The sequence below is a fragment of the Phascolarctos cinereus genome, unplaced genomic scaffold (genome assembly GCF_003287225.1).
Source record: "Phascolarctos cinereus isolate Bilbo 61053 unplaced genomic scaffold, phaCin_HiC Scaffold_8;HRSCAF=390, whole genome shotgun sequence".
Classification (NCBI taxonomy): domain Eukaryota; kingdom Metazoa; phylum Chordata; class Mammalia; order Diprotodontia; family Phascolarctidae; genus Phascolarctos; species Phascolarctos cinereus.
Window position 1 is genome coordinate 59,454,746 of NW_027556291.1, and position 22,808 is coordinate 59,477,553.

Consider the following 22,808-nt stretch of genomic DNA (forward strand, 5'->3'; position numbering starts at 1 on the left):
TCTTCCTGCAGGTAGTTGTTGTAGCTTGTAACTTGTTGGCAGTATTATAGAAATGCTGATTATTTACAAAGGTTTATTTTGTATCCTGCATATTTGGTAAAGTAGTTAATTGTTTCCACTATTTTATTTTATTTTATTCTCTAGGGTACTCTAAATATACTGTATATCATCTGCAAAGATAGGTAGTTTTGTTTTTTCATTGCCTATTTTTATTCTTCCAATTTATTTTTCTTGACGTCTTTCTTCTATGGCTAGGATTTCTAGTATAATATTTAATAATTGTGTTGTTAATCTACGTCCTTGTTTTACTCCTGATTCTTATTCTGAGGGCTTCAAGTTTATTCTCATTACAGATAATGTTTGCTCTTGGTTTAAAAAAGATATTATTTACAATTTTAAGAAAGCTTCTGGGGGCAGCTAGGTGGTGCAGTGGGTAGAGCACCGGCTCTGAAGTCAGGAGGACCTGAGTTCAAATTCGGCCTCAGACCAAACACTTGACACTAGCTATGTGACCCTGGGTAACTCGCTTAACCCCAATTGTCTAAAAAAGAAAAAAAAAGAAAAGAAAAGAAAGGTTTTGTTGATTGTTATGCTTTCTGGTGTTTTTAAAAGGAATGGGCTATATTTTGTCAAAAGCTTTTTTCTGTATCTTTTGATATAATCACACAATTTTTATTGGTTCTGTTATTTAAATGGTCACTTATGCTGATAGTTTTCCTAACATTGAAATACCCCTGCATTCTTAGTATAAATCTCACTGGTCATAGTATATGACCTTTGTGTTATATTGCTGTAATCCCCTTCCTAAGATTTTTAAGCACTTTATTGCTGTTCTTTAAGGAAACTGGTCTACAGTTTTCTTCCTTGTTTTTGCTCTCCCTTGTTTAGGTATCAAAACCATATTTTTGCTATAAAAGACCACTTTCTTTACCTATTTGTTCAAATAATTTATGTTGTATTGCGGTGAATTGTTCCTTGAATCTCTAGCAGAACTTCTAAATCCATCTGTCCTTGAGATTTTGTCTTAAGGAACTCATTTATGTCTTGATCAATTTCTTTTTTTAAGATGGGGTTATTTAAATATTCTATTTATTTTTATGCTAACATGCACAGTTTATATTTTCAGCCATTTCACTTAGATTTGCAGTTTACCAGGCTTATGACTGTGTAAAATACCTCCCAATAATTGCTTTACTTTCATCTTCATTGGTTATGCTTTCACTGTATTCATTTTTGAGACTGGTAATTTGGTTTTCTTCTTTCTTTTTTTAATTAAATAACCAATGACTTATCTGTTTTATTAGCTTTTTCATAAAACCAAATCCTAGTTTTCTCTATTAGTTTACTTTTTTTACTTTCAATGTTATTAATCTTACCTTTGATTTTTAGGATTTCCATTTTGATACTTAATTGGAGATTTTTAATTTCTTTTCCTAGTTTTAAAAAAAATTTCATGTCCAGTTCCTTGATCTGCTTTCTCTATTTTATTGATGTAAGCATTTAGAGAAAGACAATTTCCTTAAGTACTGATTTGGATGCATCCCACTATTTAAAAAAAATTTTTTTATTAATTTATTTTGATTTATCAACAATCACTTCCATATGCTTTTTAGTTTAAAATTTTTCTCCCCCTTCCTCCCCACCCCCCAAGACAGCATACAATCTGATATAGGCTATACATTTACATTCCTATTAAACATTTTCACATTAGTGAAGTTATAAGTAAAAATTAAAACCAATAGGAGGAACCATTAGAAACAGGAAACAAAACTCAACAGAAGAGGAAAAAAAATTCACACTCACAGCTATGATTATTATCTGTGTCTTTTTCTCCATCCTTTTTTCCCCCTGTTCATGCTTTTCTTTCTCCTTTCTCCTTTTCCCCACTCACTAGTGTTTTGCTTTTGACCATGGCCTCCTTCAGTCTCTCCTCTCTTCTATTATCCCTTTCCCTTTTCTTCCCCTTTGTCCTTACTGTTTCTTGACTCCCTTCTTTCCCCCCCCTCCCTTTTCTTTCCCCTTTTCCCTCCTACTGCCTATAGGGCAAGTTAGATTTCTATACCTAACTGATTATGTTATGCCCTTGAGCCAAATCTGATGAGAGTATGGTTCAAACAATGCTCACCCCCCCTCCCTTCTTTCCCTCTGCTGTAATAGGATTTTCTGTCTTTTCCCTGTAATGTAATTTACCCTTGTCTGCCTCCTCCTTTCTCAGTACATTTTCTAAGATCAGACTAATCCACTTACTTGGATCCATTTAACCCACTTGATTAGATTTTTTTTTATCATTACATCAAAGTCAACTAATATCCACCCCTTTATGTATACTCCTTTAACAAACAGTTCTCAAGAGTTGCAAGTGTCATCTTCCCTTGTAGGGATGTAAACAGTCTGCCCTTATTAACAACATATTGTATCTTTCTGTCCCATTTACCTTTTTATGTCTTTCTTGAATCTTGTACTTGAAGATCAAATTTTTTGTTGAACTCTGGTCTTTTTATCAGGAAGTTTGGAAGTCCCTATTTCATTGAATATCCATCTCCTCCCTTGAAAAATCATGCTCATTTTTGCAGGGTAGTTGATCCTTGGCTGCAATCCAAGCTCCTTTGCCTTATGGAATATCATGTTCCATGCCCTGCAGTCTTTTAATGTAGAAGCTGCAAGGTCCTGTGTAATCCTGACTGTGGTTCCATGATATTTAAATTGTTTCTTTCTGGATGCTTGTAGTATCTTCTCTTTCATCTGGTAATTTTGGAATTTTGCTATTATATTCCTTGGCATTGTCAATTTGGGATCTCTTTCAGGTGGTGAGCAGTGTATTCTTTCTATGGTTATTTTCCCTTCTGGTTCTAGGACTTCAGGGCAGTTTTCCTTTATGATTTCCTGAAAGATACTGTCCAGGCTCTTTTTTCATCATGATTTTCAGGTAGTCCAATGATTTTTAAATTGTCTCTCCTGGATTGATTTTCCAGGTCGGTTGTTTTACCGATGAGGTATTTTATGTTTTCATCTATTTTTTCATTTTTTTTGTTTCTGTTTGACTGATTCTTGCTCTCTCATAGAGTCATTAGTTTCCATTTGTCCAATTCTAGTTTTTAACAGATTGTTTTCTTCTGTTAGTTTTTGTACTTCCTTCTTCAATTGGCCAATTGTATTTTTAAGGGATTTGTTTTCTTCAGTGTACTTTTTTTCCAGTTTGCCAATTGTGTTTTTTTAGGGACTTGTTTTCTTCAGTGTACTTTTTTTCCAATTGGCCAATTGTATTTTTTAAGGACTCTTCTACCTCTTCATTAGACTTTTAAAATCCTTCTTGAGCTCTTCTAAGAAGGCTTTTTGGGCTTCAGACCAGTTCATATTCCCTTTTGATGTTGCAGATGTGGGTTTGTTGACAATGTTGTCCTCTTCAGAATTTCTGTCTTGATCTCACTCTTCTCATAATATGAATCTATGGTACGTTTCTTTTTACTCATGGTTTCTTTATTCCCTGGCCTTTAAAGAGATTGAGCTCTCCTGCTGGGGAACAGAGGGCACTGACCCAAGCTTCTTGTGTTGGGAGCCTAGGTCTTGGTCACTGGCTTTGTGTGCTGGGGCCTCTTATGTTGGCAATTGGAGGCTGTAGGGTTCTGGCAGCTTACCTGGCATTGGGCTGGAATCAGCAAGGCTGGAACTTTCAGGCAATTCTAGGTTGCTTGCTTTTCCTTTCCTTTTGCTTTCTTCAGCTCCTTTTAGATGGGTGGTACAGGGTGTTTATCTGCCTGGGGCCCCTTGCAATGCTGCCTCCCTCATTGCTGCTAATTCACTGGGAGATTCCTTTGAGGCAGAGTGCCGAGGCACCTGGTGGTTTTCTAAACTGGTCCACTATTTTTGATATGTTGTCTCATTGTTGAAATTTTCTTTAATGAAATTATTGAGTTTTGAATTTTTTATTTCTTGACCAACTCATTCTTTAGGATTAAATTATTTAGATTTCAGTTAATTTTGATCAGTTTCCACATCCTCTATTGAATGTCATTTTTATCACACTGTGGTCTGTAAGGGTACATTTAAGATTTCTGTTTTTCCCCATTTGTCATGAGGTTTTTATGCCCTAATACATGGTGAGTTTTTGTGAAGGTTCCATGTACAGCTGAGAAAAAGTTATATTACCTTCTATTTCCATTCATCTTATTTCCATCTCTCATATCTACCTTCTCTAAGATTCTTTTCATCTTAACTTCTTTCTTATTTATTTTATGCATAGATTTACCTAATTCTGAGAGGGAAAATTAGGATCACCCATTAGTGTAGTTTAACTATTTCCTTCTGTAAGTCATTTAACTTTTCCTTTAAGAAGCTGAATGCTCTGCCATTTGGTGCATAATTGTTTATTGTTGCTACTACATTATTTTTATTGTGATATTTTTTAGCGATATGTAGTTTCCTTGCTTATCTCTTTGAGCTAGGTCTGTTTTTGTTTTTGCTTTTGCTTGGTCTGAGATCATGATTGCTACCCCTGTTTGTTGTGTCTTGATCTTCCTTGTCCCCATTGTAGTTTTTTATGATCTGGTTTTTTTTGGCTCATTTTTCTAGCAGAATGGATTTAAAAACCATAATCCTACAATATGTTGTTTACAGGAAACACATTTGAAACAGAGTGACACACACAGGGTAAAGGTAAAAGGCTGGAGCAGAATATATTATCCTTCAGCTGAAGTAAAAAAAGCAGGGGTAGCAATCCTGATCTCAGACAAAGCAAAAGCAAAAATAGATCTTATCAAAAGAGATAAGGAAGGAAGCTACATCCTATGGTGCCTAAAAGGCACCATAGACAATGAAGTGGTATCATTACTAAACATATATGCACCAAATGGTATAGGGTCCAGATTCTTAGAGGAGAAGTTCAGGGAGTTACAGGAAGAAACAGGCAGAAAAACTATGCTAGTAGGGGACCTCAACCTCCTCCTCTCTGAACTAGATAATCTAACCACAAAATAAACAAGAAAGAAGTTAAGGAGGTGAATAGAATATTAGAAAAGTTAGGTATGATAGATCTCTGGAGAAAATTGAATGGGGATAGAAAGGAATATACTTTTTTCAGCAGTACTTAGCACATACACAAAAATTGACCATGTTCTAGGGCATAAAAACCTCACAATTCAATGCAGAAACACAATCATATACCACAACTTCTTCAGCCATTCCTTAATTGACAAGCATCCCCTCAATTTCCAACTGTTAGTCACCAGAAAAGAGCCATTATAAATATTTTTGTATATTATAGGTCCTTTTTTCTTTTTTATCTCTTTCATTATACAGAACTAGTAGTGGTATTACTAGGTCAAAGAGTATACATGATTTTATAGCTGTTTGGGCATTGTTCCAAACTGCTCTACAGAATGAATCTCTTCACAATTCCAGCAGCAGTGCATTAATGCCCCAGTTTTCCCACATCCCCTCCACCATTTGTCCTTTTCCTTTTCTGTCCTATTAGCCAATCTAATAGGGATGAGGTAGTACCTCAGAACTGTTTTAATTTGTATTTCTCCAATCAATAGTGAGTTAGAGCATTTCCCCCTTTGGGTTTTCCATGAAGGGGCTGACTCCTGACAATCTTAGGCTGAGTTTAGGTGTCACACCCCTCCCCCAACCCCAGCAGACTGTCTTCAGGAACCTGTGACCCTGCTCAGGCCCCCGCCTTCCTGCAAGTGAAAGATGCATTGTAGCCCCCTTCCCTTGCCTGACTGAGAAGAGTTGAGACAAAAAACTGGGGGGGTCCCCACTCCTATGTACATGATGTCACAGAGCCCCCTCCCCTCTTTTCTCTGTTCTCCCTCTGCTCTGAGTGGAGACTAGCCTTGCCCCTACTGTGAAGTCACTGTACGCGCCCCCTCCCACCCTTGACCAAGGTCAGTCCTCTTTGTCCTAGGAGGAAGAGGAGGGACTTCCCTTTTCCCCTGAGTCTTGAGGAGGTGCCCTGAACAGTTGGAGATCTGTTCAGCCCTAACCTCTTCTCCTTCCCCTCCCCCACCACACCCCTCCTTCCCTCCAGGGAACTCAGAATTTCCTACACTTTCCTAGGTAGGTGTGTATGAGGTAAGCCCCCACTTCTACTAAGGCCCCTCCTGCTGTCCCTCCTGCATCCCCCTCCTTATATTTTGTTCTGTTTCCTCTTCAGTGTTCTCCTGAACCTCCTCCCACCCCAAAATAGCTTGTCTTAGTGCCTAGGGGCATATGTGTGGGCATGGGTGGGGGTCATGGGAGTATTAATAACTTGGTTTAAGAGTGTGTTGTATGTGTAGGAAGGTTGAATCATGTATGTACATGTATGTACATGTGTATACCTGTGTGTGCCCACTCCTCCAGAGGTGCTTCTGCCTGGGGCTTCCTGCCTGCCCAGGCCTTTGTCTGGACATCTGGGGCTTAGGGGACCATGGGATGGGTGTGGTGGAAGATAGCAGGGAGAAGCCTTTGAAGACACTCCCTCCCTGCCCTCCTCAGGTGGACTTTCCCAACCTGCTTTCCTTCCTCCCATCCTTTGCTTGGCCTTGGGACTGGGGAGAGAGGAGACAGTCTAGGAAGAAGCCTCCCCTTTGCTTTCCTCATCCTCAGAAAGAAGAGGGTGAATCTTTCCCCGGGATAATTGGATAAATCTTTCCTGGGAGAGGTGACTTGGTCCCGCACACAGTCACATCCTTGATTTACACTTTTGATTGAGCAGTACAATTCTGATATCATTCTGGAGGGCACAAATCCTCTCTTCCAGCCTTTCCCCATTCTCTTCAATTCTATTTAGTTTCCTTAAAGGAATCCAAGTTACAGGCTACTTCTGTCTGATGGTTTTGAGTAGCCATTTAGTAAAAGCATCCTACTTGTGATATTTAATTTTCCTTCCAAATTCATCAAAACATTTCTTAAGGCAATCTATTTTATCCCAATCAAAAGAACCTCAAGTTGGCTAATGGTGACAGGTTTGTCTTGGGTCAATTTCTGCCAATTAGTTAAATACCTGCAGGTTTGGGCCCATAATATAGAGATATACTGCCAGCTGGTCTCCCCTTGTGTGTGTGGGGGAGAGGGGGTGACTTCAGCATCTTAGTAAGTTCAGTTACCCATGGGAACTTGGCCAAGATCTTACTTTATTCTAGAATTTTTTTCCCTTAGTAATGTGGACTACATGAATTGAAAACTGGGGCTTTTGAAAATCAGTTTCTGACTAAACTGTACAACCTGGGATGTGTCAGTCTCAACCTGGAGGTTTTCACTGGTCCCTGCTGGCAGGGTTTTTACTGCTTCCCCTCCAGTGGGGTGCCAGCCCTCTGGTGCCCATGCCATATACATATACATACACACACACACACACACACACATATATATGTATATATGTATATACATATATATATATATATGTGTGTGTGTGTGTATGTTTTCTGGTTTCAACCAGCACCTGGTGAAAAGGGCATTTCCATGTACCCTGTTGTGGAACAGAAAGAGGAGACTGTCCCCGACCCTGCAGATTTGTATGATTTACAGACAGAAAGAAGAGAATTTTTTTTTTAAAGAGAAATGTTTCAATGTGCACGTCTCTCATTATGAGGGATTTGGAGCATTTTGTCATAATGCTGTTGATAGCTTAGATATCTTCCTTTGAAAACCTCCTGTTCCTTTGACCTATTGGAGAATGGATCTTAATCTTAGAAACTAAAATCATTTCCTTCTATATCTTGCTTAGACAACAATCCTTAGAGAACATTACTGCAAAGATGTTTTTCCTCATTTAACTGTTGTGTTCCTTATTTTGACAGCATTTGATCTGTTTGTGCAAAAACATTTCAGCTTTATAGAAGCAGAATCACCCATTTTATTTTCTGTGATTCTCTCTGTTGCTTGTTCTGTCATAATCTCTTCCCCTATCCATAGATGTGAAAAGTAATTTCCTCCTTGTTCCTCTAATTTCTGTTAAATCCCCTTTTACACCTAATTCATGTAACCATTTGTAATTGTTTAATTTGAAAGGTGCATTGAGGTGTTGATGTCATATTGAATTTCTGGCAAACTGCTTTTCCCCTATACCGTCTGTATTTTTTTTTCCGCCCAAATAATGTGTGCTCCCTTCCCCCCCACAACTGCTGTCTTTGAATTTATAAAACACTAAGTTATTTTATTTGTTTGCCTCTGTACATTGCATAACTAATCTTTTCCAGTGATCAACCTTCCACATTTTCACAAGTTCCCATTGTTTTCCAGGCAGCTAGTGTCCCACTGGGCCTGAAGTCGGAAAGAATCATCTCTTGAGCTCAAACCTGGCCTCAGACACTTACCAGTTATGTGACCCTCAGCAAGTCATTTCACCCTCTTTGCCTCAGTTCCTCACCTGTCAAATGAGCTTCAGAAGGAAATGGCAAACCATTCCAGTATCTTTGCCAAAAGGAAAAAAACAAAACCCAAATGGGATCAAGAAAAGTTGGACAGGACTAAACAATAATTGTTTTCATAATCACTGATTTGTAATGTAGTTTGGATCTGCCATTGATAATGACTAACCCTAACCCCTTTCTTTCCTCCTTCCCCCCTCCATTATTACCCTGGTGATGCTTGAACTCTTTTTAATCTTTTTTCTTGATGTTTTCTGTTTCTTATATTACCAGGGCATCCCATGTATCCCTCCCTCTACACATCTTCAAGAGCCATGTCATGTGATGTAGCATTTTTTCTTTTAGGGAAGAAAAGAAAAGCAAGCACAACTGATCAATGCATTGGGGAAAAGGTGTTCAATGTGTAACACCTGTGGACCTCTCACCTCCTGGACATGGTAGGGTGATGGTGTTTTCTCATGTTTCCTCTTCAGTCCCACTTGATCTTTAAAATTTTCTTATAGATACTTTTAATTTTTTTGTGTGTCATTCTTCCCATTTCAGTTGCTGTAGTTACCATGTATATGTACTGTTTTCTTGGTTCTGTTTAATTCACTTTGCACCAGTTCACAAAGATCTTTTCAAACTTCTCTGTACTCATGATGAAGAGGTCTAGTACTTTTGGGGTTCTGCTAGAACCCCAAGATCGTGGTACTGGGCCCTGTCTGAATGAATCAACTCAACTCTTCTTCAGCCAGAGGAAAAGTTTATTAGTGATAAATCGCATAGGCCAGGTGACACGTAAGGAGGAGCAGGCATGAGAAAATCTCAGCCTTTGGGGCATGAAAGATTCTCAGCATATTAGCTGAATGTTAGTAAAGCCTGTGAGGATGAGTGGGCATGAGAAAGTCTCAGCCTTTTGGGCTTGAGATTCTCAGCCTCTGAATGGGGGCCAGGGTAGAATTTTTATACACTGAAGTAACTTTGGGTGGCCAGAGAAGGGGGCTGGGAAAAGGGTCTAAGTGAGAATTCCGATTGGAAGGTCTGAGAGATTGAATAGACAATGGGAATAGCTAATGGAGGGAACAGGAGGGCAGAAGTTTGAAAGGCATCTGCTTAAGATCAAAGGGTAGGGCTAGGACTTTCAAAGGGAGATAAGGATAAGGAACCCTTTGAGACCTGAGTAAGGCCTTTCTGGGGCCCATAGACAAAAGGGAGCCAGATTCTTTTAGGTTGAGGGGCAAAGGCACATCTGAATAAGATTAAAAGGTAAGGCTAGGGGCAGCTAGGTGGTGCAGTGGATAGAGCACCAGCCCTGAAGTCAGGAAGACCTGAGTTCAAATCCGGCCTCTGACCAAACACCTGACACTTACTAGCTGTGTGACCCTGGGAAAGTCACCTAACCCCAATTGCCTTAAAAAAAAAAAAGGTAAGGCTAAGGCTTTCAAAGGGAGATGAAGGGCTGGGTACTGTAGACAAATGGGAGTCAGATTCCCTTTGGGGCAAGGGGCTAAGATCTCGGTTTGGGCCACACCCCATCAATGACACACATCATTTCTTAGAGCCTGGTGGCAGTATTCCATGGCATTCATGTTCCATACCTTGTTTAGCAGTTCCCCAGGGGATAAGCATTTACTTTGCTCCAATTCATAGCTCTCACAAAAAGTGCTGTTAAAAATATTTTGGCATATGTGGGAACTTTTTTCTTATTAATAGCTTCCTTGGGGTGTAATGGAGTCCTTGTTTTAAAAGCTTTGGCTATTTTTGTTACTGTCCTTGCATAATTCCAAATTATTTTCCAAAATAGATGTGTCACTTCATAGTTCGTCCATTAAGGTATTAGTTTGTATATATCCCTACACCATTGTTTAGGTATCAAAAACATATTTGTGCCATAAAAGCAATTTGATGGAACTCCTTCTTTAACTGCTGTTTCAAATAGTTTATATAGTATTGGGATGAAATGTTTTTAAGTGTTTAGTACAATTACAAATCCATATGTTTCTGGGGATTTTTTCCTAGGGAGCCCATTTATACCTACTTCAATTTCTGTTAACGTAGGGTTATTTAATAATTCTATTTCTTCTTCCGTTAACACGGGCAGTTTATGTTTTTGTAAGTATTCTTCCATTTCACACAGATTGTCAGTTTTTCTGGCATATGATTGAGCATAATAACTCCTAAGCACTGCTTTAATTTCATCTTCATTGGTTATACATCCACCCTATATATGATAGATTTCTATTCCCAACTGAATGTGTGTTATTCCCTGTTTGAGCAAAATCCATTGAGAGTAAGGTTCAAGAGGTGTTCAGCCCTCTCCTTTCTTTCCCACCATTGTAATAGGTTTTCTGCACCTTTAAATATGATATAATTTACCCCATTCTTCCTCTCCCTTACCTCTTCTCCCAGTGCAACCCTCCTTCTCGTCCCTTAATGTTTTTATATCATCCCCATCAAAGTCAATTTATACCTACACCCTCTGTTATTGTAAACTCCTTCTAACTGCTCCAATAATGATACAGTTATTAAGAGTTACAAGTATCATCTTTCCTGTAGGGATGGAAACACTTTAACCATATTGAATAACTTACACTCTTGCTTTGCTGTTTACCTTTTTATGGCTCTCTTGAGTCTAATATTTGAAAATCTTATTTTCTTTTTAGCTCTGGTCTTTTCATCAGGAATGTTTGAATATCTCCTATTTCATTGACTGTCCATTTCCCCCCCACCCCGCCAAAAGACAACGCTCAGTTTTATTGGGTAGTTGATTCTTGGTTGAAAACCAAGCTCTTTTACCTTCCAGAATATCTTATTCCAACCCCTCTGATATATGTATGTTTATTTTGTGTTTACTCTGGTCCTTGGGTATCCATAGCAATAGCAGTAATTTAACCCCTAACTGAAAAATATTTTAATACTGCCTTTAAGGAAACCAGCTGTACCCCCTCTTAATGGAGGGGATATCCCCACACTTGTGAGGCAACAAAATCAGGAGAGAGCTTCTGGTTAAAGACTTTCAGCAATCTTTGTATTTTGGTGAGAATCCCTTCTCTGTGTTCCCAAAGGAAGTCTGCCTGGGTGAAATAAAAATCTTGGGTGTCTCCTGAGTATGTTTAGAGAGCTTTTTGATGGGGAAGCCTACCTTGGCTGGAGCTCCATATAGCACTTCTTTTATATGGCCATAACCGCAGTAGCACAAATACTACCTCAGAGCCATGCCTGGAACTCTCAGATACATCCCTTAGAGCCCTCTGCCTGACAAATTAGGGGGAGCATTTCCTGCTTCCCAATCCCCCTCCCAGAAGATGGCCTTCTTAAAGAAGCCACCCTCTTAGATAGGGCTTAGTGTAGAAAGGCCCTCTCCTATTTCTGCAAAAAATGGATAGATACTTTCCAAGTATCCTAGCAAAAATCCACCTAATAAAGAAACACAAAGATCAGACCTTCTCATTAAAAAGGAGGGAAAGGATTGAAGGATGTTCTCAAAGCCCATATTTAACAAGTTCTAAATTGACAGAAATACTTTTGGAAAAAAGAGATGTAACACTTAGGAATAGTAGAAATAAGTTAAAAAAGGGTAAATAGATAGTAACCCCTGGATGTGTCAAGTGCATCTGAAAGCGGACAATCTTTGGGCGAATCCTACAAAATGGCAAAGATCTAAGAGTGGAGTCCAGATGCACTCCGTAGGTGACATTCGACAAGAATTCAACCAACAACATGTGCACAGAGAACCGCTGAATATATGCCCATCATGTGGGTTTGTTTATAGAAATGGAGGGGATTTCTGATGGCAATCCCACGTCAGGTCATTGTCAGCTGAAATTATAGATTGTGCTTAATGAGCCTAGATCTAGTGATCAGCACAGACTATGGAAGGAAATGGTAGAAACTGAGCAACACTTCACTGAAGGCTGTAAAACAGTACCTAATGAATACTTAGCAAGATATGAACCGGTGGCTGGAATTATCCATCAGAAGCTCAATATCTTTCCTATTACAAATGGAGACCTCAGAATATCCTTGAGAATTCAAAAATAAATTGTCCTGCTTTTTGGCTCCCAGCTCATGGTGGTGAAGGTTCAACTTCTTTCAGTTGTCCTAACTCTGAGTTCATCCGGCAGTGGCAGCAACTCAGCAGCATCCAGGCCAAGCCTCCACCTTCGTCACCGCCATGCCTCCTAAGTTTGACCCTAATGAAATTAAAGTCATGTTTTTAAGGTGCACTAGTGGTGAAGTTGGTGTTATGTCAGCTCTGGCCCCCAAAATTGGTCCCTTGGGTTTGTCTCCCAAAAAGGTTGGTGATGACATTGCCAAGGCAACTGGTGACTGGAAAGGGCTAAAGATCACAGTGAAACTTGCCATTCAGAACAGACAGGCCCAGACTGAGGTTGTGACTTCTGCCTCAGCCTTGATCATCAGAGCCCTAAAGGAACCTCCTCCAGACAGAAAGAAGCAGAAAAATATTAAACACAATGGAAACATCAGTCTCCATGAGATTGTCAACACTGCTCAAAAAATGAGGCACCGAACCTTGGCAAGAGACCTTTCTGGAACCATTAAAAAGGTACTTGGAGCAGCCCAGTCTGTGAGCTGCAACACTGATGGCATGCATCCTCAAGATGTCATTGATGACATCAGCAGTGGCGCTGTGGAATGCCGAGCAAATTAAAAGCTACAAAAGGGACTGTTACAATAAATTAACATTTGACAACAACAGCTAAAAATAAATAAATCGTACGGGAACTGGAACATTGTCATGGAACAAAACTGTTGTCCCCATCTCCTAGTCATAACACTGATACACAAAAGTTCAAGAACAATGGTTTTAATAGCATAGCAAGTGTTCCTAATCTCTAAGCTGCATGGATGAAAAGCTTGCAACATATAGAGACCTAGGAGAAGAACTGAAAACCATGGGGGAACAGGATGAGGAACAGCCCTATCTCCTCCTAGAATTGTCCTAAAGATGTATTGATGGAGCCTGCAGTACATGAGTTAACATCCCAATACGTTTATTGAGTTACAAAAGACTAATTCTATGCAATGATGTGAAGAATGTTAAGCAGAAAAGAATCAATGGCATGATATGTAAACTGCATCAAAAAACTAGCAGAGATGAATAACTGATAATAATAAGAAATACTTCTATAGTGCTTCACCATTTGAAAAGCCATTTGCAAAACATCTCCTTTAAACCTTCCAACCACCTTGTAACTGACTTAACCTAGGTATTATTATCACCCCCCATTTTACAGATATGAAAATTGAGGTTTAGAGAGTTTAAATAGCTTGCCTATGACCACACGAGTAAGGCAGACCTTCAGTTTAGGTCTTGTGACTCCAATTTCAGGTATCTCTCCAATGTGCCAATTCACTAATGGGAGGGCAACTGGTGTTGGAGAGAATAAAACCCCAAGCCTCACAGTTTTAGAAACAAATTTATTAAGTCCCTTAGCAGAGGAGGCTGAGCCAGAAAGAAGGGTGTGGCTCCCTCTTGTCCAGGCTCTGGAAGGTTTACATTATATAGGATTTAGACCAGGGTATTCACACAGCGGGGGGGCAGATACGCTGCCTCCCTTGGTGCCCCACTCTCTCTCCCCCCCTCCCCGCCCCATCTTTGTCTCCTCTTGGATGGAGAAAGGAGGCTGAGCCCCGCCCCTTCCCCAGACCAGCCTTTCTTCCTCTGCTGGGGGGGGGTTGTGAGGAATCCAAGTCCCATTCACTACTGGTTTGCAGATGCTGCTGCAGCTACTGTGCTCCTCCCTTTTGTGGAGCCCAGGATACCCCTCCCTCCACCTCCCCCGTACCCTCTTTGTCCTCTCCCTCCCAGTTTCTGTAAAGGGGCTGAGCCTCAAGAACTTCAAGCTGAGCTCAGCTGCTGCCCCCCACCCCAAGCCCCAGCAACCTGCCCTCAGGAACCTGGGACCCTGGTTAGCCCCAGGCCATCTCCAGGTGGAAGATGCAACTGCAGCCCCCTTCCCTAGCCTGTTTGGGTGATGGGGGCAGAAAGAAATGTCTGGGGGGGGTACTCCCCACTGCTCTGAGCCTGATGTCACAGAGCCTTCTCTCCCTCCTCCCAGCTCTGCTCTGGTAGGAGACTAACCACGCCCTACAGTGATGTCACTATGCCCACACCCTCTATTATATGTAAGTCTTTGTCTCTGGAGGAGGATGTGAGTGGGGTGAGCGGCTGGAGGTCCCAGTGCCCCCCACCCACTTTCCTCCCCTCCACCCCCTTTCCTCCGTTACCCCCATCTTCCAGACTGACCGATCTGGAGGGTCCTGCTAGTGCCTCAGTGTCTGTGAGTGAGGTGAGTGCCCCCTCCCTGCTCCTGCCTCAGCCCCTCCCTTTCTTCTTCTCTTCTCTTCCCTCCGCCACAAACTTTTCATGAAGGTGAAGCCCCCCTCCCCAATTTGCTTCGATTAATGATCAGAAAGTTGTTTGTAAGGGTGGGTGGAAAGTCCTGGGAGTATGGATACCTTTGTTTATATCTGTGTTGTGTCTGTAGGTAGGATCATCTGTGTGTGGGATGGGGGTAGGGGTGGGGGGAGGTGGGGGTGGTGAATGTCTTTGTGAGTGTGTGTACCTGTGTGTGTGTGTGTGTGTGTGTGTGTGTGTGTGTGTGTACTCTTGTGTGCCTGCTCCACCAGGGCTGCTTCTGCCTGGGGCTTCCTGCCTGCCCAGGCCTTTGTCAGGAGATCTGGGGCTTGGGGGCTGGGGAGATAAGTGGGGTGGAGGCCAGCACGGAAAAGCCTTTGGAGACACTCCCCCCTCTCCTCTTCAGGTGGACTTTTCCATCCTTTCTTCCTCCCTTCCTCCCATACTTGGTTAGCTTTCAGGCTGGGGAGAGAGGACACAGTCTAGGAACTCTTCCCCTCTACTTCTCCTGATCACCTCTTTTGTTTGGTGTGGTTTACTTTAATGGTATATTGATTTTTTTGTTCTGGTTTCAATCTGCTGAATGGGGAGTTTTCATGTGCCTTGCTGCAGAAGAGAAAGAGGGGACTGTTCCTGAACCTGCAGATCTCTAAGATTTACAACCTAAAAGAAAAGAGTTGTTTTAATGTACACTTCTCTCATTATAAGGGCTTTGGAGCATTTTGTCTCTCTTTATAGAACAGACTGAGCCAGAAAAGAGAGTGTGGCTCCCTCTTGTCCAGGCTCTGGAAGGTTTATATTATATAGGATTTAGACCAGGGCACCCACACGTGAACAGCGGGGGCAGATACACTGCCTCCCTTGGTGCCCCTCTCTCTCTCCCCCCCTCCCCGCCCCATCTTTGTCGCCTCTTGGATGGAGAAAGGAGGCTGAGCCCCGCCCTTCCCCAGACCAGCCTTTCTTCCTCTGCTGGGGGGGGGTTGTGAGGAATCCAAGTCCCATTCACTACTGGTTTGCAGATGCTGCTGCAGCTACTGTGCTCCTCCTTTTTGTGGAGCCCAGGATACCCCTCCCTCCACCTCCCCCGTACCCTCTTTGTCCTCTCCCTCCCAGTTTCTGTAAAGGGGCTGAGCCTCAAGAACTCCAAGCTGAGCTCAGCTGCTGCCTCCCACTCCAGCCCCAGAAGCCTGACCTCAGGAACCTGGGACCCTGGTCAGCCCCAGGCCATCTCCAGGTGGAAGATGCACCTGTGGCCCCCTCCGGTAGCCTGTTTGGGTGATGGGGGCAGAGAAAAATGAGTGGGAGGGCTCCCCACTGCTCTGGGCCTGTTATCAGAAACCCCTTCCCCTCCCTCCTCCCTTCCCTCTTTGCTGTGGAGGAAACTAGCCTCGCCTTGCAATGACATCATGGTATCTGGTGAGCCCCCTCCCCCTCCTTCCTTCTACTAAGTGTGAGTTTCTTTGTCTCTGGTGGAGAATGTGAGTAGGATGGGCAGCTAGAGGTTTGCTTTCCCCTCATCCACTTCCCTTCCCTTTCCCCTCCACTACGCTCCCCACAGTTACCTCCCTTGTCCCCCTCATCTTCCAATCTGATGGATCCTGAGGGTCCTACTAATGCCTAAGTGTCTGTGAGTCAGGTAAGTGTCCCCTCCCCTACTCCTGCCTCAGCCTCTCCCTTCTAGTTCTCTTCCCTTCTCCCCTCCCTCAATGTTTTCTTTAATTAGTGCTCAGGAGGATGTGTGTAAAGGTGGGTGGAAGATCCTGGGAGTATCAATACTTTTATTTATGCCTGTGTTGTGTATGTGGGTAGGACAATCTGTATGTGTCTATGTGCATGAGTCTGAGGCTGAGTAGGGGGAGGAGTGTGCCTGTGTGGGTGGGTGCTCCTGTGCCTGCTCCCCAAGGGCTGCTTCTGCCTGAGCCTTCCTGCCTGCCCAAGCCCTTGTCTGGAGATGAAGTGGGGTGGAGCCCAGAGGGGAGAAGCCTTTGGAGACACTCTCTCCCTCCCCTCCTCAGGTGGATGTTTCCATCATTTCTTCCTCCTTTCCTCCCTTCTTCCTATCCTTGGCTTGGCCTTGAGGCTGGAGAAAGAGGACACAGTCTAGGAACTCTTCCCTTCCCCTTCTCCTTGTCACCTCTTTTGTTTGGTGTCCTTTACTTTAATGGTATATTGATTTTTTGTTCTGGTTTCAACCAGCACCTGGCTAATGGGGCCTTTCCACATAGCTTGTTTTGGAACAGAAAGAGGAGACTTTTCCTGAACCTGCAGATTTACAGCCTGAAAGAAAATACTTGTTTTAATGTACACTTCTCTCATCATAAGGGATTTGGAGCATTTTGTCCTAGGGCTATTGATAGCTTGGATTTCTTCCTTTGAAAACATCCCTGTCCTTTATGACCTATTAGAGAATGGCTCTTAATCTTAGAAATTGCAATCAGTTCCTTCTATATTTTGCATATGCAACAGTACTAAGAGATCTTTACTACAAGGGTGTTTTTCCTCCCTTAATTGTTACCTTTCTCATTTTAACTGCATTTGATCTGTTTGTGCAAAAGCATTACAGCTTTATAGAAGCAAAATCATCCATTTTATTTTCAGTAATTCTCTCTATTCTTTGTTCTGTCATAATCTCTTGCCCTATCAGTGTGAAATGTAATTTCCTCCTTGCTCCTCCAATTTGCTATTGATTCCCTTTTTATACCTAATTCATGTATTCATTTGTAGTTTAATTTAACAGATGGTGAGAGGTGTTGATGATCTATCAAATTTCTGACAAACTGGTTTTCCCTTATGCCATCTTTTTTTTTGAACCAAATAGTGTGTCCTTTCTCCCCCTCAATTACTGTCTTTGAATTTATTAAACACTATTTTATTTTATTTGTTGGCTTCTGTACATTGCATACCTTATCTTTTCCACTGATCAACTTTTCAATTTTTAAAAAGTTGAAATTGTTTTCTTGGCAGCTAGGTATTCTGCTGGGCCTGGAGTCAAGAGGAACCATCTCCTTGAGTTGAAATATGATCTCAGACACTGACTAGCTCTGTGACCCTGGGTAAGTCAATTCACCCTGTTTCACTCAGTTTCTCAGTCTGTCAAAAGAGCCACAGAAGGAGATGGCAAACCACTTCAATATCTTTGCCAAAAAAAGCCCTAATAGGGTTAGGAAAAATCAGACAGGACAAAACAACAACAGTAGTTGTTTTCATAATCACAGATTTGTAATATTGTTTGGATCTGCTACCAATAATCACTAACCAAACCCGCTTTTTTTCATCCTTCCACATCCTCCATGATTTCCCTTAAGATATTTGACCTCTTTTTTAAATTTTTTTTAAGTTTTCTCTTTCTTACGTCACTAGGGTGTCCCATGTATCCCTCCCTCTCCTTACCCCCAACAGCCATGCCATGGAACAAATTGTATTTCTTGTTGTAGGGAGGAAAAGAAAAGTGAGCACAACTGATCAATGCATTTGGGAAAAGATGTGCAATGTGTAACACCTGTGGACCTCTCACCTCCTGGATGGGGTAGGGTGATGGTGTCTTCTCACATCTCCTTTCATTCCCACTTCACCTTTAATATTTTATTAGAAATACTTTAAATTTTTTCTGTGTCCTTTCCACTTCAGTTGTTGTAGTTACCCTGTATATATACTGTTGGGTTGGGTTTTTTTTTTGACTCTGCTTAATTCACTTTGTATCAGTTCACAAAGGTTTTTCCAATACTTCTCTGTACTCATCACACACATCATTTCTTCTTGCATGGGAACAGTATTCCATGCCTTTCATGTCCTTGTCTTGTTCCACGTCTTGTTAGGCATTCCCCAGTTGATGAGCATTTACTTTGTTTCCAAATCTTAGCTGTCACAAAAAAATGTTATTATAAGTATTTTGGAATAAGTGAGGATATTTTTCTTATTAATAGCTTCATTGGGGTGTAACGGAGCTTTGTTTTACAGGCTTTGGACATTTTTCTTTGCAGAATTCCAAATTACTTTCCAAAATGGATGTGTCATTTCACAGCTCCTCCAATAAGATATTAGTCTGTGTATATCCCTACACCCTTGTTCAGGTATCACAAACATGTTTGTGCCATAAAAGGATTTTGATAGGATTCCTTCTTTACCTGTTGTTTCAAGTAGTTTATATAGTATTGGGATGAAATGTTTTATAAAATATTTAGTAGAATTCACTTTCACAGTTGATCTGGTCCTGGGAATTTTTTCCTAGGAAACTCATGTATGCCTTGTTCAATTTTTTTCCTTAAAAGAGTTATTTATGTATTCTATTTCCTCTTCTGTTAACGTGGGCAGTTTATGTTTTTCTAATTATTAATCCATTTCACATAGATTGTCAGTTTTGCTGGCATATGATTGGGCAAAATACCTCCTTAGCATTGCTTTAATTTCATCTTCATTGTTAAGCATTTACACTTTCATTTTTAAGACTAGTAATTTGGTTTTCTTCTTTTCATTAATCAAGTTACCCAATCATTTATCTGTTTTTGTTTTTGCTTTTTGATGAGGCAACTGGAGTTAAGTGACTTGGCCAGAGTCAAACAGCTAATAAGTGTTGCGTCTGAGGTTGGATTTGAACTCAGATCCTCCTGACTCCAAGGCCAGAGCTCTATCCACTGTGCCACCTACCTGCCTCTGGTTTATATGTTTTTATTAGTATTTTGATAAAAGCAGCACCTGCTTTTATTTTTTAATTTGATTTTTAAAAAAAAATTCTTAATCTCACCTTTGATTGAGGGATTTCCATTTTGATGTGTAATTGTAGATTTTTCAGTTGTTCTTTTCTACTTTTATACATTTCATGCCCAGTCTCCTTTCTCTGTTTTATAGATATAAGCATTTAGAGAAAGAAATTTCCCCTAAGTACTGCTTTAGGTGCATTCCACAAATTTGGGTCTGTTACTTCATGGTTGTAATCCTCTATAATGAAATTATTAATTAGTCAATCATGTTTTGTTCTTTGACTCACTCATTCTTTAGGATTGGATCTTTTACTTTCCAATTAATTTTTAATCTATACTTCCACATCTCTGTAATTTATAGTGCATTATGGTCGGTAAAAAGGGCATTTAGTATTTCTATTTTTTCTCCATTTGTTTATGAGGCTTTTGTGCCCTAATATATGTTCATTTTTTGTGAAGGTGCCATGTACAGCTGAGAAAAAGTGACATTCCTTTCTATTTCTGTTCAGTTGTATCCAGAGTTCTATCATGTCTAACTTTTCTAATATTCTTTTCCTCTCCTTAACTTCTGTTTTATTATTTTATACATACATTTGCTTAATTCTGAGAGGGGAAAGTTGAGGTCACTGCTTAGTATAGTTTTACCATCTAGTTCCTTCTGTAAGCCATGTAAATTTTCCTTTAAGAAATTGGATGCTCTGCCATTTGGTGCATCTCGTTTTAGTATTGATATTATATTATTGTCTCTGGTACCTTTTCAGCAAGATATAGTTTCCCTGCTTATCTCTTTGACTTAGGACCATTTCAGCTTTTCCTTTGTCAGAGATCATGATTTCTACCCTTACCTTTTACACTTCACCTAAACAAGTGTCTCTGTGAGTGTTGGGCAGCAGTGGGGGGAGGGGTGGTGGAAGCATGGGGATTGTCTAAAGCTTCAGACCTTTTCACACTGCTGCTTTCAGAGCTAGTTCTGGGAGTCTGACAGTTTTTGAGGGTTCCAAAGTGATGTGATTGGGGGAGAGGTTTGGCCCATGCTTTCCTGGTTTGTGCTCTGGCCTTTACCTAGCAAGAACCACTTATCCCTTGGGAATGCAATGGATCCTGCTCCTCACGGTCCCTGTTCCTTCTTGTCAGAATGTTCTCCTCTGTGCCCTTGAACTGTGACCTGGAAGTCTGTATAGACAATGGGGTGTCCAAATAGCTTCCAAGTTGTTCTCATGGAATAGTTGAAGCTTCCCTTGCTACTTACATTAAATGTTCACATTCTCTTTGGGATTATAGGTCCAACTCCCAGACCCTTGAACCCACTGTACTTAAAGCAAATAGAGGAGTTCCTAATTCAGGTAGGACAACTAGAGCTTTTCCCCTGGGTGGGTGGTGAATTTAAAATGTATTGAGGACTTGTAGAACTTCTGTTCACTTAGAATGAGCTCTGTTCTTATCCTTCCCTGGCCTCAAGGCAGCGTCCTGGACAGCGGTTTGGCAACAGCCTTCTGGGATCTCTGAATCCCTCCATCTAGGTGGTTCATTGGTAAGCACAATACACCTGGAATTAGGAAGATCTGAGTTCCAATCCAGCCTCAGGCATTTCCTAGTTATATGACCTTGGCCAAGGGCAAGTCAGAGTATACCTAGTCAAGCACTCTTTTGTCTTTTTGCCTCCTCAGTAAGACTGATAGCCCATGTGAATGTGTCTGTGATCTTACAGTGCTGTCTGGGTCACTAAGAGGTTAGGTGACTTGACTGTGGTCATGCTGCTAGCATGATCCTGAAGCTGGCCCTCTATCCTTAGGGATCAGAGAATCCGTCCCTTCCATCCAGGCACAGTACAAGCATCACCTATTCCATGAAGGCTTTCTTGTTTCCAGCTCCTAGTGGCCTGGATCCCAGAGTACCTTGTACTTTGCCTTTATTTGCATTTATTCTCCATATACTTTTATTTATTTTCTGTCTCATCAGAAGATAAGCTTCTAATGGTTAGGGACTATTGGGAGCCAAGACTTGTGTCGCAGTATTGTCTCAAAAGTATTTGCTCAGGCTGTCTCCAATGTGAGCAAGGGCATTTATTGGGGATTACTGCCCCCAGTGGGCTTTTCTCCTTAAGGAAGGCAGGAGCAGCTCCAGTTGGAATAACAGTAGTTCTTTTATAGGGTGCCTAGAATTGGCTTATAGAGAAGGTAGATCTTAATTAGCTCTAACGTTACTCTAGGGTAAGCAGTGGTATGTACTGCATGGTTTTGTGGTCCATTATTAGGTAAGGGCTGCAGTGTGATTGGTCAGTTCAGGGGCTCTGGATACAAGGTGTTGTCAAGGTCATTATGTGAATATAAGTTGTTGTCAAGGACATTCCTCATCGGGACTGCCTCCTCAATAATGTGTGCACCTCCAGAGCCTGCTCACCCTTTATGCAGGCAGTACTTCAGAAATGCTGCTTGATTGCTTAATTAGGCCACCAGTCTTTCTCTCTGCTCAGCACATAGGAGGAGCTTCATCTATAGCTATAGAATGAATAAATTAGTGAGTTGTAGGTCTAAGCTAGAGTAATTATTAATGATCATATTTATATCTCTTATTTATAATTTTCATCACTTATTACTGTATTATTTTAACTATCATATCTAACTCATGTATTCCCTTATATTTTAATTTGACACTAGGCAGGAGGTGTTGATCTCCTATCAAATTTCTTCCAAACCGCTTTCCACATATGCCATCGGTTTGTTTTTCTTTTTCCATCAACTACAAGCCATTCTTGTTTTCTGTAAGTGGACCATTGGGCAAGCCTGTAAGTAAAAGGATTTTGAAGTAATGTGAATTTGCCCACAGATGTGGTTACAAGGGAGGGAGGGAGGCAGGAAGGGGGTCACATGCATGTGAAGGGAGGGGACCAGGAGACAGTTCAAGGACACAAGGGGGCAGGGACAGAGAAGCAAGAGCAGGAAGAGGATCAGGTTGGGGCCAGCCATGTGATGACATGGCCAGAACTAAGAGGAAAAATAAGTGGAGGACAGAAATGTGGAGACTGGACATGGCCACACACAGAAAAGCAGAGGTGACACATGGACTGAAGAAGACACGCACCCAGAGCAGGGTGGACAGAAGACTGACACGGGTGCCACACCTGTGGATTAATGGAGCAGCCAAATTTCTCCTCTCTCAGTGCTGGAGGTCTCAAGCCAAGGCCTGATCCTGAGGCTGCAGAGGTGGAAGGATCACTCTGCATGTCCAAAACCCCTTTCTTTCCCCTTCCACTTCTCCATATGCTTTAGATACTTGACCTCATTTTAAAAATATTTTGATGTTTTCAGTATCTTACATGATGATATCCCATATATCCCTTCCTCTCCTCCTCCCTGAGAGCTGCCATGTGACAAGTGGTATTTTGTTTTAGGAGCA

General features: G+C 41.3%; 1 long non-coding RNA gene and 1 pseudogene across 2 annotated transcripts in view; both read left to right on the plus strand.

Annotated features, from left to right (window-relative positions):
• Positions 1-18,742, plus strand: part of LOC144454987 (uncharacterized) — a 34,876-nt gene extending 16,134 nt beyond the window's left edge. The window contains exons 2-4 of one of the 2 annotated variants that reach the window (XR_013483601.1): positions 8,697-8,788; positions 17,680-17,768; positions 18,150-18,742. This is a non-coding gene — a long non-coding RNA (uncharacterized LOC144454987). Of the gene's footprint in view, positions 1-8,696; positions 8,789-14,478; positions 14,648-17,679; positions 17,769-18,149 lie in introns of those variants that run through there. The other variant, XR_013483600.1, reaches the window with a different exon arrangement.
• Positions 12,508-13,005, plus strand: LOC110202167 (large ribosomal subunit protein uL11 pseudogene; annotated as a pseudogene).
• Positions 18,743-22,808: the final 4,066 nt, after the last annotated feature.